Source organism: Cavia porcellus, unplaced genomic scaffold (assembly GCF_034190915.1).
Source record: "Cavia porcellus strain 051 isolate PalLab524CR breed Dunkin Hartley unplaced genomic scaffold, mCavPor4.1 scaffold_22, whole genome shotgun sequence".
Lineage (NCBI taxonomy): Eukaryota > Metazoa > Chordata > Mammalia > Rodentia > Caviidae > Cavia > Cavia porcellus.
This window is the reverse complement of record NW_026947505.1, coordinates 65,748,649-65,762,181: the sequence shown is the minus strand read 5'-3', so window position 1 is coordinate 65,762,181 and position 13,533 is coordinate 65,748,649. Positions and strand designations below refer to the sequence as shown.

The 13,533-nt window shown below is 37.3% G+C and overlaps 1 pseudogene; it reads left to right on the top strand.

The window, feature by feature from the left end:
- LOC101788666 (olfactory receptor 5L1-like) overlaps positions 1-12,546 on the top strand; it is a 28,431-nt pseudogene extending 15,885 nt beyond the window's left edge.
- Positions 12,547-13,533: the final 987 nt, after the last annotated feature.

Here is a 13,533-nt window from a genome sequence, read left to right as displayed (position 1 = left end):
TTTTATTGGATTTGTTCTGTAATGTTTTGTTCAATTTTATTATACCTGATGATATAGGCAATTCTTTTTAAGGTAGCAAAGGACATTAATGTAACCATTGTTGATTACTTGATATTCTGTTTTTACATCATGTACTATGTCCATCCTTTGTTTTGACTGACTCTGCTTTATTTTGTCACATTTGGTTTTATTCTCTTCCATAAAAAGTAATAAGGTCTGTAGGAGTAATAATACCCAAAGTGTTTAAATGTTATTGTAAAGAAGAGAGGAAAAGTAAGTGCTCAAAGGACACAACTGCAAGTGTTTTTAGATGTGTAAGATAGATAACCATGTTACTAAGACTTTGTTGGATCATTGAACACAACTTTGATGTTTCATTGTTTGAATGTCCACTTTGTATGCTTAATTTTGTAAATTGATCAACTATTTCTAAGATGACAATATGTAATTTATTAACTAGTGATTTCTTACTGTTTATTTTTTTTTTTTTTGAAATTCTGTATTACTTGTACCCTTTTACTATTTTGTTTTGTTTTGGTTTTTTTCTCTTTAAATAAAAAAAAGACTGAGTGATATTTGTAGGCAGAGGTATGTATCTCTCCTGTTGTTTATATTCATGGCATTTTTTTATACCTTAAGAGTTCATGTTCTTCCATGACAACCACTTACACTTTTACAGCATTTTCTGGAGTTCTTAACTGGTAAGAAATCTTGTGACTAGATTAGTGTTATTAAAAAATCTAGATATTGTTATTTGAAAAGTCATCATTTTCTCTGAGTATTGCATCATTTTAATTTAACTGACTTTCCAGTTTCAGACTACATTTTATAATAATGCAAAGTTGTAAAGCTGTATAAAATGCACTGTATAAATGTAGCTGGTAGGAAACTAGAATATAAACTTCTCAAGAAATGTAAGTGAATCTGGAGTTTAGAGAGAAAGAAAGGCAAGAGGAAGATGAACAAATAAACATGATTAAAACATGATATGTGTATTGGCTCCCAAGGAAGAATCTAATTATCATATATAAATGTTATTCTTATTATATCTACTATACAATGTAACAAACAAAATATACCAACTTGCATCACGTCACCACTCCAAAAAGTTATTTTGAAAAAAGCTCTGCCTAAGTATTTTATTCTGTCCTGACTGTGCAAAAACTCAGAGTACCTTTCCAGTGTTGCCCATGTCTGTTAGCAAGTCCTTCATACTCTACATCCATTTTAGCATACATTTAGTTTCCATTTTTCTCTCATAACAGAAATTTTGATCAAAGAGTGAAATGACTGTGCTCTGGAATTGTATTTTTCACAACTTTATTATTCTTAGCAGGAAGTTCTTGGCAGTGAAAAGATTAGGAGATAGGTTAAGAGTGGTTTGAAATGAGGGGAGCAAAGATGGTGGATAGATATCAGCCAGCTTCCTGAGATAGTCAACTTAGAATTCAACATAATACAGCATCGGGAGCCCTGAACAGGGGAAGGTGAAGTCGCTTGTCTCAAGAAGAAACTAAGGTGAGAAGAACCACTGAAACATACAGTCCCGGTGCTATTATTGGAAAAGCTAAAGGTTCAGTGCTCTCAATGCAGTGGGCAACTTGCTGAGCCATCTGAGGTCCCACCGCTTCAACTCACTGGAGGTGAAGTCACCCTGAGGTCAGGGTCAGTCAGCCAAATGGAGAGCTGAGCTGGTGGGGGGCCTACATTGACCTGTGGTGGGTGAGTGGGTGATGGCAGTGGAGCCATTCCACAGAAAGGGGGCTCTGATGGACAGCATTCTGAGACTGGGCAGGACTGGCAAGTATAAGGGGCAGCAGTGACTTCAGTCAGTTGTTCCCTTCCTGAACAGGATTGGTGGAATAAGCTAGGCCTGGCTCAGGCAACCTGGCTGAAACCCAATAGGTTATCTGAAATCAGTTCCCTACAGAGGTGGCATGCACTAATGCAATGAAGCTTCAGAAGTTTGACTGACCGGAGGAGAAGCAGCACATAGGAATAGAGTGTAGGCCTCAGCAGCTTGACTGATCCAGAGGGAAGGGGCAGAATATGCTACCCCTGTCTGCAACTCACTAGCAAGCTGCAGTGGGAAGGGTCACCTCGCCAGCATGTGTCAGAAGAATTGTAACAAACAAAGAAACTGGGGCCTCCTGGGAGAGACAAAAATGATGGGAAGAAGAAGCAACAACAGAAAGTTCTCACGTCCCAACCCTGAGAACATTGGCCCAGAACAGGTAAATACAAAGGAAAATGAGAACAGCAAACAAGCAATATCAGACACAGCACCAGTGGACATAAAGAGCTATCTTCGGGACCTCATAGACTAGTTCAAAGTGAACTATGTAGCCCAGTAAAGCAAGATATAAGAAGATTAACAAAAGAGATACTAAGCACCCCTCAAGCAGGCACAGACAGAAGAAGGGAGGAAGTCAAACAAAAGAGAGAACCACTTGATGAAGAATATAAAGAAAATACAGAATACATGAAGCAGATTCAAAGTGATTAAACTCTATGGAAAGATGGAAATCTGCTTGAAATAAACTAAGGATAGATTATACAAACTGAAGGACAGTTTTGGAATGTGGGATTACGAAGGGAAAAACTTTAAAAATAACAAGGAAACAAACAGTAACAATACAAAGACTAGAAGACAACAAAGGATCTACAACTTGAAAATAACATGAATGAAGAAGCAGGAGTACAAACAAAGGAACTACAAAGGCTATTCACAGAAATAATTAAGGAAAATTTCCCAAACATAGTAAAAGGAAATGATATTCTGATGTATGAGGCATACAGAACTCCAGCCACCTACAACCAAAACAAAGCTACTCACAGGCATATAATAATCAAGATCCCAGAAATTCAATATAAGAACAGAATATTAAAAGCTGTTAGAGACAAGAAACAGATAACCTACAGAGGAAGGCCCATCAGAATAATGGCAGACTTCTCGACACAAACCATCAAGTCAAGAAGAGCCTGGAGTGAAATATTCCAAGCCCTGAAAGAAAATAATCACCAGCCCAGATTCATATACCCTGTTAAACAGTCTCTAGAAATTAATGGAGAAGCAAGACTTCTCCAAGACAAAGAGGAACTTGGGAAATTTGCAACAACCAGTCCAACTCTACAGAGAATACTGCAGGGCATTCTAGAGAGAGAGAAAAGTACTAGGATTCCAGGAACAGTGGCAGAGGGGCCTCAATGAATGGAGCAGAAAACAGAATGAAGAAGATAATCAGACTACTGATGGCAATAAAAAGAACATAACAGAAATGAGGTAGAGAATATTGGTTATAATCTCTAATATAGATGGCATTGATACACTGAATTAAAAAAAAGAACTATAGGTGGAGTAGATCAGAAGGCAGGGTCTACTGAGATGCTATTTATAGGAAGTATAATTAACATGAAAAAGAGTACATGGACTGAAAATCAAATATGAGAAAACAATGCTCTATATGATAGACAACCAGAGAGTAATAGGGGTAAATAGATCAGTATTTGTGAATAGGTTGGAAAGAAAGGCTTTAATAGATAAAGGAATACAATTAGAGATCAAGTCCAGGAGAGAGAAGGTTCAGAACCACTTAGGTTAATAGCAGCTTGCTCCCCCCCCCACACACACACACAATTTAAAACCAAGGGTCTTGGTCAGACGCAAAAATGCACAGTGTACCTTGGGGAAGTGAAAGGGAGGGAGAGTCTTAAAAAAGATGGCAGAAGATATTGTTAATAGTCTATCAGGATTTAAAACCCACATTACTTGCACAACTCTGCTTAGAGAGATTTCATTCTGTCCCAGTTTGTCTACTTGCATTAGATTTGAGGGCACAGACAGCTATCCTAAAAACATCAGAAGATACCACAGTAATCATCTTTAATTTCCTATTGACTTAATCTGGAGCCCTGTATAACTTATACTGTTTGATCATGACTGATCTTAGTTAAATCTGGTTTGTTTGATTGCTGTTTGATATCAACAAATTTTATTCAAAACTGATATGATTGATAGTATCAAGTCTGAAAGTATAGGCAACTACACTGAATATGACAAGACTCTATGATACACATTCTGGTTTGATAACTGCCTGCTTTTGAATTTTTATACTATATACAAAGTTCTGTTTTTATTAATACTGTTATATACTGATATATTCAATTATACTATGTCTGATGATATAGCCAATTCTATTGAAGATAACAAGAGACAACATAGGAACTATGGTAGAACTCCTTGTACAACAGTCTCATATGTCTTTTTCATTTCATATGTTTATGGGAATATGTTTTGTTTTGTCTCGCTTTGTTTTGTTTCTCCCTCTAATATACAAAGGATAGAAATATATGTTAAGGCTCATGCATGTGTAGAATCTATAAACAGTTTATGAGAACTGATCTCATGACACATGATGAAATGAACAGATACTTTCAAGAAAAAGAGACACTAAAGTACCCAATGCTGATCCTGGAGGGTCATAATGTGAAACCCAGCAATAGTATTATTCTTTGTCCAGAGTTGTATTAGACTGCTTGGGCTTGTTCAATCTCAACATAATTGAAGATGTGGATAACTGCATATATGTTTAAGTGTATAGGATTGATAACCATATTACTAAGTTTTTGTTTGATAGTTGAACTGTTTCCAGTCTTGCTGTTTGAATTCCCATTTTATATGTTCCACTTTTGTATCTTGAACAACTATTTGTAAAAGGACAGTATGTAAACATTAACTGATGATTTCTTACTGCTCATTTTTTCTCTGAACGTATTTATTATTTCTACCCATTTTCTGTTTTGTTTAGTCTTTCTTTAAATAAAATTCAAAGAAAGAGTGCTTTCAAATCAGAAATCAATGAAAAATTTTTTTAAATACCAAATTTTATCTTCATCAATAATTAGTCATAATTGTTCTGGGAGGTGATGATGTTTTGCTTTGGAATTACAGATGAGAAATGGCAACATGAGATGAAGACATAGAAAATAGCACAAAGTTTGTGAGTCTTTTTAGTCTTCACTTATCAAAAGGAAGGGGACTATGTGTAAGAACATTCATCTAAGGTAATTGTAATGTTACAGAAACATGTGCAACAAAGCTACATTTTAAAAATAATAGCACCCATGCTTTTCAGGAGAGAAAACTGGGAATGCAGGTGACGGGAGCACAGAGTGGGTGACTGCCAGTGAAGATGACAGGAAAAAGAACATGCAGGGTGATTCCGTGTGAAGGAGTCTTTCAAAGCAAATGCTTCCATTTCTCTGGATTTTCATGAAGTTAATTCATAATATAAATTCCAGGCCCTCTATGTGCATGACTTTTCTTCCTGAATTTATTATGCTGATTGACAAAAACAAAAATGATATTTTCTACTCTGATCACTTAACCCAGAATAAGAAGCATGAATTTCTCTAAAAGAAGATTAATACTTGGTGGATGTATGGAAATATTGCCAATTTTATGTCTGTCTATTTTCCTAGCCTATATTGCTATATTGCAACCCTATGGCAAACATCTGGAAAATCTATAATGAACTTTGAAATGAAGCAAAAATGAGGTATGAGGAACAATATCTGATTTTTGGCAGTTGAGTTAAAAGAGGAACTGGAGGTGACATTAAAACTCTCTTCATCACTATGATTAGAAAAACTAAGATTAACTCAGGCTTATACATCAAGATTCATGTTTTTAAATACAGAAGACTCCTGGAGACATAGCTCAGCAGGCAACACCTGCGTGTTAAGCAGAAGGTTCTGAGTTCTATTCTTAAAACCACAAGAATAACAAAAATAAAAATGATGAGTGAGAAAGAGGGAGAGAGGGAGAGAGGGAGAGGGAGAGGAGAGAGAGAGAGAGAGAGAGAGAGAGAGAGAGAGAGAGAGAGAGAGAGAGAATTCACTAGCAATGCAGACTGAAACCATCTCCAGCCCATGAATGCTGTGCATTGAATTTCTGCTCTGGAATCAGGACAGCAGAACATCAGGGGCTGGACTCAGGTGGAAGCGGCACCCACCCATGCACACATGGCTGCTTAGGAGTTTACGTGGCTGGACACATGTGCTGGGGAGTCAGAGTGAGCAGGAGAAACCAGAGTGTGAAAGCCTGCAGGTCACAGGGCAGCTGACTGAGGATGATGCTGCCATCTCCTCAACTTCCCAAGATGCGTGAGCCCCATAACAAAACAGAAATAACAGTGGAAGAACTTAATTAAATGTAAGGGTGAATCAAAGAGTTCTAATGCCCCAAAACTAATAAGTTATTTCACTTCATATCTCTCTGGCACATGAATACTAGGATTAGTGAATGGTGTTTTGCATTTTCAGCTCCATCCTGCTAATACTCCTCAATATTTTGGGACTATGTATTTACAAGGCTCTTGAATCGAGGTTAGCATCACTAGATTCCTACTGAAGTAATAAGAAGTTACTTGCATGTCATTTTTGAAAGTATAATAAAGGGTATACTACATTAAATGGGCAAGAGACAATCCTGGATACAGGAAGTCTTATTACATCTTACATGTCTTATTACATGTAATAATTTCTCCAATCATTACTGAAATCTGTATGCAGTCAGATTATAAAAATTTACTTTGATATTTTCATTCATGGAAGCATTGTATGAAATCAGAGACTCATCATTTGATCTGATTTTCCAGGACAGCACATCTTCATTCATCAAAAGCATCACAGGTTCTGCAAAGTGGTATCAATGTCACCATTGTAAGACATTCAAGATGTAGGCCCCAAGAGTCCATCTGAGATACATTCCATGCAGGACACCATGAATAAACAGCAGTGTGATGTAGGGGTGAGCATTTTAAAGACTCTCTTTACAAGATAACTTTCTGTAGACCCAAATTTGTTCTGGGTAAGGTTACAGATGACCTAATAGTTTGGTGTGATCATGGAAACACACTCATGATGGTCTACTGACTTTATTTAAATATGAATTATAAAAATATGTATGCCTGTGTGTGTGTGTGTGTGTGTGTGTGTGTGTGTGTGTGTGTGAGACTTAAAAACTTGCCAACATTGTAGTTTTGGAAATTTGAAAGATTAATTTAGGTACCAGTCTTAAGAGATTTTCCCTTCTACAAGGACTCTCAATTACCAGAATCTCATTTAGTGAAGTAATTTCATCTAAGATTTACACTTATTCTTCTGACCTGAGAGCCACTTTCTCTTTCTCAAGGTGCTCCAAATTATGTGTGATATATTACTGACCATCCTGTGGGCCGTAGTTATTTTCAATTCGTCTTGATATCAACTTTCTACTATACAGTTTCATCCTGTATTGCCCTACATATGTATTTCACTGCCACTCATTGTAAGTCAATACCAATAATACTTTTTCTTCTACTACTGTAAACATGAATGTAATGCTACGGAATGTTTTCATGCATTGCTTAAGAGCAAGGAGTGGGGAAGGAACATTGGGAAATGCTTGGTCTTAGTAAAAGTGAGTATGGATAATATATTTCCAGACAAACTAATTGACCTTTATTTTTCTACAGTATGTTACATCAGGAATTCTGACCATTGTAGCTGCAAATACATGGAATGATAAAGTGATAAGTTTCTCTGTAGTTTAAAAATCTAAAACAGATAAGACAATACTCAATGAACAGCACAATACTTCTCAGGTTTCATTCTGCTTTGAGTTCCCAAAGTATTTCATTCCAACATCCACAGATCATTTGTCTGTTAATGAAACACAAGTATAAATATACACTCAATGTATAGTAGCCTTTGCCTTTATTTTTACAGCTTTCAATTTTCTATTTTAAGAGACTGTATACTCATCCATATTTGTGCTTCCATGTACCAATCACCAGAATGCATAATTAAGGACTCAGTTTGCTTTTTCACTTGCAGATTTGGGTGTTTGTATCAGTAAAATTTGTGTACTTTACATCTGCACTAGTACTCACAATAATGTATGGTATGTATTTATTTGGCATTTCAGGACTGACTGGGATGCTCCCTGCAGATATCATATCTGTAAGTATTTCCAGGTTGAGATATGCAAGTTCTTGGATTTTATCCATATACAAAGAACTTTCAGACTTGCATATGAAAATGTCCAAAGACTTGACTCTTAATGAATAAATTTATTTATGCAATGAGGTTTTAATTTTGGGACACATCACATGAACCTAAATAAAACTGCTATTTGGAGTAAAACAAATGGCGCTTAGCAATATATTTAATAATTTTTATTCTAGTCTTCCTTAAAGTAAAAAGCCAAATCAAGGGCTCTGTTTCATTCCATATAGTGATTTGGAAAATCTAGCTGCCCTTCAGTGTTAGGATGTTTTACACCAACTTGTCCTGACATACTGGCCATGATGAGAATTCATTACTATGAGACATAAATGGATTCTACCGCAGTCTTAAATTCAGAAACTTTAGTAAAGCTGGTTTTGGAACTTAACTGTCTACTGTGATCTTGACTGTAACAGGAAACAAGCTAGATAATAATAGGTCATTTCACTGGTCTGATTAAGCAGGTGGGACTGCACACTGCAGAGTACAGTCATACAGAGGTGACAAATATGGGAAGGGTGGAATGTTTACTACCACATTGTGTCCATGGGTAAAACATTTCTAACAGTGTGCCTGTGGCCGAAAACATCTCTTCACAGCTCTCTAACTCTCTCTCATGACTCACAATGGCATTTCCCGTGCTCCTAAAATTTGTCCTCATGCTGTTTGAGTTTATCTTTACTACTGTGTTTTGTTGTTTTTTGATTACTACCAAGAGATATAAACTTCCCCTGAGTAAGTGTTTCTCATCTAGAGGGCAAGGAATGATCTCTGCCACTTCACATTTACATTTTGTGTTTACTGAAGAGATGAAGAACAAGCCTTTAAACAGCTATTTCATTTTATTCATCTGTGTGGGAAATTCCTGTTCTTTGGGTGTCACACATATGAATTTAGCTTGAGTACCAGGTGAGAAGCTTGAGGACCAGGTTAAATTTTATATCAGAGAGATAGAAATGAGAAACCTGGAGAGATCTTAAAATATGAGGAAACACGTGAACCTGGGCATTTGAAATACCATGTACTGATCCCCTGTTTGTCTCAACTCCCCAAAACAGATGTTCAGCTGATGAAATGAGATTGAACTCTCTGTACCACGTAAGACCAAGACTCTTATGGCACCTGTCCCATCGACTAAGTGGTTTCAGAGACTGTCTTCAGGAGCTTTTCTCAGTCTTTACTTTTGCCATTGTGCCGTCCAGGATGTCTTTATCTGTGTAATAAAGAGGAGCTGAAATCTTTTCTGGAAACTCTTTGACATTGATTTCTTGGTGTTGACTTTTCTGTGATTCATACTCTTCCCCCTAACATCAATACCTTTTAGTATGGCTACAGAAACTGAGGTGATTACATGTCCTTCTTACATAAATCAGAACTACATGCAGAGTTTTGTCAGTATTGCAGGACTGTGGTCTTTCCTGAAGTTATGTTCAGGACTAAGGAATCATACAAATTCTTGGGGAAATATTTCATTGTTGTTATTATATTTCTTTAAGGCTTACTGCATGATGTTTTATCTAATTTTGGTGACCATATGCCTGCCACCTGTCTGGGAATATGAGGCCAGAGGATCTCAGGTGAGAACCCAATCTATGCAGTTTAACAATTCAAGCAAATACTATGTTAAAATATTTAAAAAAATAAAAATATGATGTAAATGTAGTCAGTGTGAAGGAGGGTTGAACACCTTATAAGACAAAATATATTATCAATAACAAAGTAATTATTTGCATACATGTCGTGAAATTAGTGGTAGTATTTAACAAAGTAGCATATCCTGCATTCCACATAGTTTGTTTTCCTTTACATAAGAACACCGGATGTCAACTCTTCTGGGAAATTTCCAGTGTACAGTACAATATTCCTAGATCCTATGCTTACATCAGCTTTCTATTTATACCACAAACTTTCACCTCTGTGACACATTACCCAAAATCTGAACTGTACATTATTTCAAACGATCATTCTGCTTTCCAACTATATGATTTTAATTTTTTGGGATTCACATATACATGCAGTCACATGGTATTTTTCTGTGTGTGCTTTACTTAGAAAAATGCTTATCAGCTTCATCCCAGCCATCCCAAATAGTAGATTTCCTTTTATGCTATTGAATTGTATTCCATGATGCATATGTGAAAATACTTTTATTAGTCTATTTACAGTGGATGTTTGTATTTCATCTTTATGTTACATTTTGTTCACAGCACTGCACTGGATATTGGAACAATGAAACCTACATGACCTGCTGACTTCTTTATGCTTTATGTTTAGTATAGAGGAGTAGCAGCTTAGCAATATAATAAATTTATTTTTAACTTCCCATTGTAATTTTCATCCTGTGTTTCATGATGGTTGCACAAGCCTATACTCTCCCCACATAACACAGGTATTTTGGTTGTTTCTTTTTCTGAGACAGTGTACCACTGTACCATTTGGGCTGGCCTTGAACTCACTTTGTAACTCAGGCTGGTCTCAAACTCATAATGATTCTCCTGCCTCAGCCCTCCAACTTCTGGAATTACAACTGTGTATCATCACACCTGGGCTAACACTGGTATTCTTTTTTCTTTGCATAGTTCTCAGGATTTTCTCAACCTTGATTTGTGAAAAATATGCAGAATAGGTCTTAACAATAGTCAGCTGATAGCTTTTTGAGGACTTTTCATTTTGCTACTGTTTCAATCTTTTGAAATTATTATTAATTCTTCTTGGCTGTTTGTATTCATATATAGCAAAAATATTATTTTAGTGTTTAGTGACACTTTTAAAGTGAATCTTTTTGTCATTTGATTGTGGGAGATATCTATGTAGGTTTTTCATTAAGGTTCTATGTTTTGGTTACTTTTCTCTTGTTGAGACAAAATACCTGATTTCCAAAGAGAAGCAAGTTTATTTATCTTACAGTTTTGGAGGTTTCAGTCCGTATTCAACTTGCTCCAGTGCAGGGAGGTGTGACTGAGGGGCAGTCATTCAGGTGGTTTCAAACAGCAAGTGTGAAGTGGCAAAAACTGAGAAAGCACACTTCCTCGCCTCTCGTACACTGTATGTTAGCTCCCCCCATAGGCAGGTGCAGCAATCACACCACCAATCCCAGACCTAAACAATGAACCAGTCACAAAGGCTAGATTGCATAAGGCTTGAGGGAGGGACATTCAAACACAAACCATAGCATTCTATCCCTACCCTCCCAAAGACTCAAGCAGATCCTGTATACAAAAGATGTTCAGTCCATCTTCAAGAGTTTCCAAAGTTCTAACAGATTCAGCACTGCTAAAAAGTCCATGCCCCAAGTCTCCTGGTTGTAAGTCAAACACTTAGTTGCAAGCCCCTGCACAAGTGAAAACAAAGTTAAACACTTCCAACATGCAGTGGCACAATCTAAACATTCCCACTCCAAAAACTACAAATCAGTGAAACCAAAGCACGTCTAAAATCCAGCATGCAAACATTAAGTCTTGTAGTTGCATGCCAGCATCTGAAGCAATTTATGGAAAAGTTTGAGCTTCAAAGGGGTTGGATGACTCAACCCCCATGGCACTTCTCGTGGCTTTAGCTCTCAGGGCTTCTATTAGGTCCACTCTGTTCAGTCCTCATAGGTTTCCTTAGATGATCTATGTTCCTGACTTTATTAAACTTCTGAGATCACCACTGTACCTTTGGCTTCACACTCATAGCTTTACATTGTGCCCTTTAAGGGGCACATTGTTTGGCCTTCCAGGCCCTCTGAAATCAGGGTGGAATCTGCCTTAACCTCAGAACTTGTAGACTCTCAATGAGCCTAAAACCAGCAACAAATGGATGCTGCAAAGGTCCATGGCAAGCCGGAACAGTAGCCAAGCTTTGCTATCTCTTCTTGGCTATAGCGTTCTAGTGTTTGGGTGGCTTAGCACTATGAACCTGATCATGAGGAACAGCTTTGCTATGCCACTGCCATTCTGGAATCTGGTGCAGCCACCATTTTGGACCTCTTCTAGCCTTTGCCACCACTCTGGAACATGGCACTCCTCAGCATTCTCCTCCAAGAAAAGTCTTACACTTTTGCAGTTTTAAGGCTGCAAAGGGTGGGAATTTGCTATGCTTCCCAGGTTTTATTTCTCTGACTCTTCTGAGCAATCAAGGCCTCAGCAATATCTGTACAGTCCACAGATTTACTGGAGCTTCCTTTTCTGACAAAACTCATAATGTTTTGAATCACCATGCTGGTGATTCATAACATAAACCAGGCTAACAGACACCAACAGTAGTCATGTCACTGCCTTGAAATTCTACTACCTTGAAATTGCTTTTTCCAGGTTTATCAGCCCACTGCCCTTAATCTCGGTCTCAGACAAAGTTTCTGGACATGAACAAAATGCAGAAAAACTTTCTGCCAAGCCAGTACAGACATCATCTGGGGTCCAAAAACTGATGCAGTCCTTCTCCCCAGCAGTAACCTCCCAGGCCTGGACTTTACCAGCAGACTTTCTCTCGGCGTTCTGGTCTTCTGCACTCTGATCATAATCTACCATGAAGAATAGCATCACTCTTTCAGGTAACATTTATGAAACTTTCCAAACTCTTCCCACAAGCCATTCCCAAAGGCTTTTGAACCACATAGTCAAGTATAGTCACTGCAACAACCCCTCTCCTCAAGGAACAAACTCTGTCTTCGTTACTTTTCTCTCACTGAGACAAAACACCCAACAACCACAATGAAGGAAGAAAGGTATATTTTTAGCACACTGTGGATGTTTCAGCCCATAAAAAGCTAGCTTCAAGACAGGATGGCATGGCATTGGGGTAGATGTTCATTGCAGCTGCAAACAGCAAGATCAAAAGGGCAAAAAGGGGGAAAGCACACTTCCTTGCTTCCCTTACTTGTATATTGGCTCCATCCCTAGGCAGGTGCAACACACAAACCACCAATTGCAGTGCTAGACAACAAACCAATCATGAATACTAGATTCAGCCATGTCCATGAGTGTACATTCTAACAGACATATTTCCTCAAAACAAGTTCCAAAAAATTTATTCTATGTTTCTGGAAAACAATCTTTACTGTGGAATGCTTTGTGAAATCTCATTATATTATTAGGAGTTTACTGAGTTAGACTTAGCTTTAAAATCTAAAAACTCAGGGACAAAGTTAACATCAAGAAAATATCTCACAATATTTACTTTTGGGATTTTTACATTTTCAAGTGTTATGTTTATCTCGTTCATCTATCCTGCATTCCTTTTTCAAGATGCAGTAACTAAGATGTTTTGGTAGAATACCATGTGGGTTCATCATGTGAGTCAAGTGTTTCTTCACATGCATCATCAATCAGTGAGATACACCACATCAGCAGAGTGTAATGTAAAACTTACACATGCTCAGCTCAATAGACACAGGAAAAATATTGGAAAAGATTCTGTATGCCTTTGTCCAAGAACTGAAAATGATTTTTACAAATAAACATTTTTGTATCCTCATAGAAGCTATGTAAAAAAGTAAGAAGT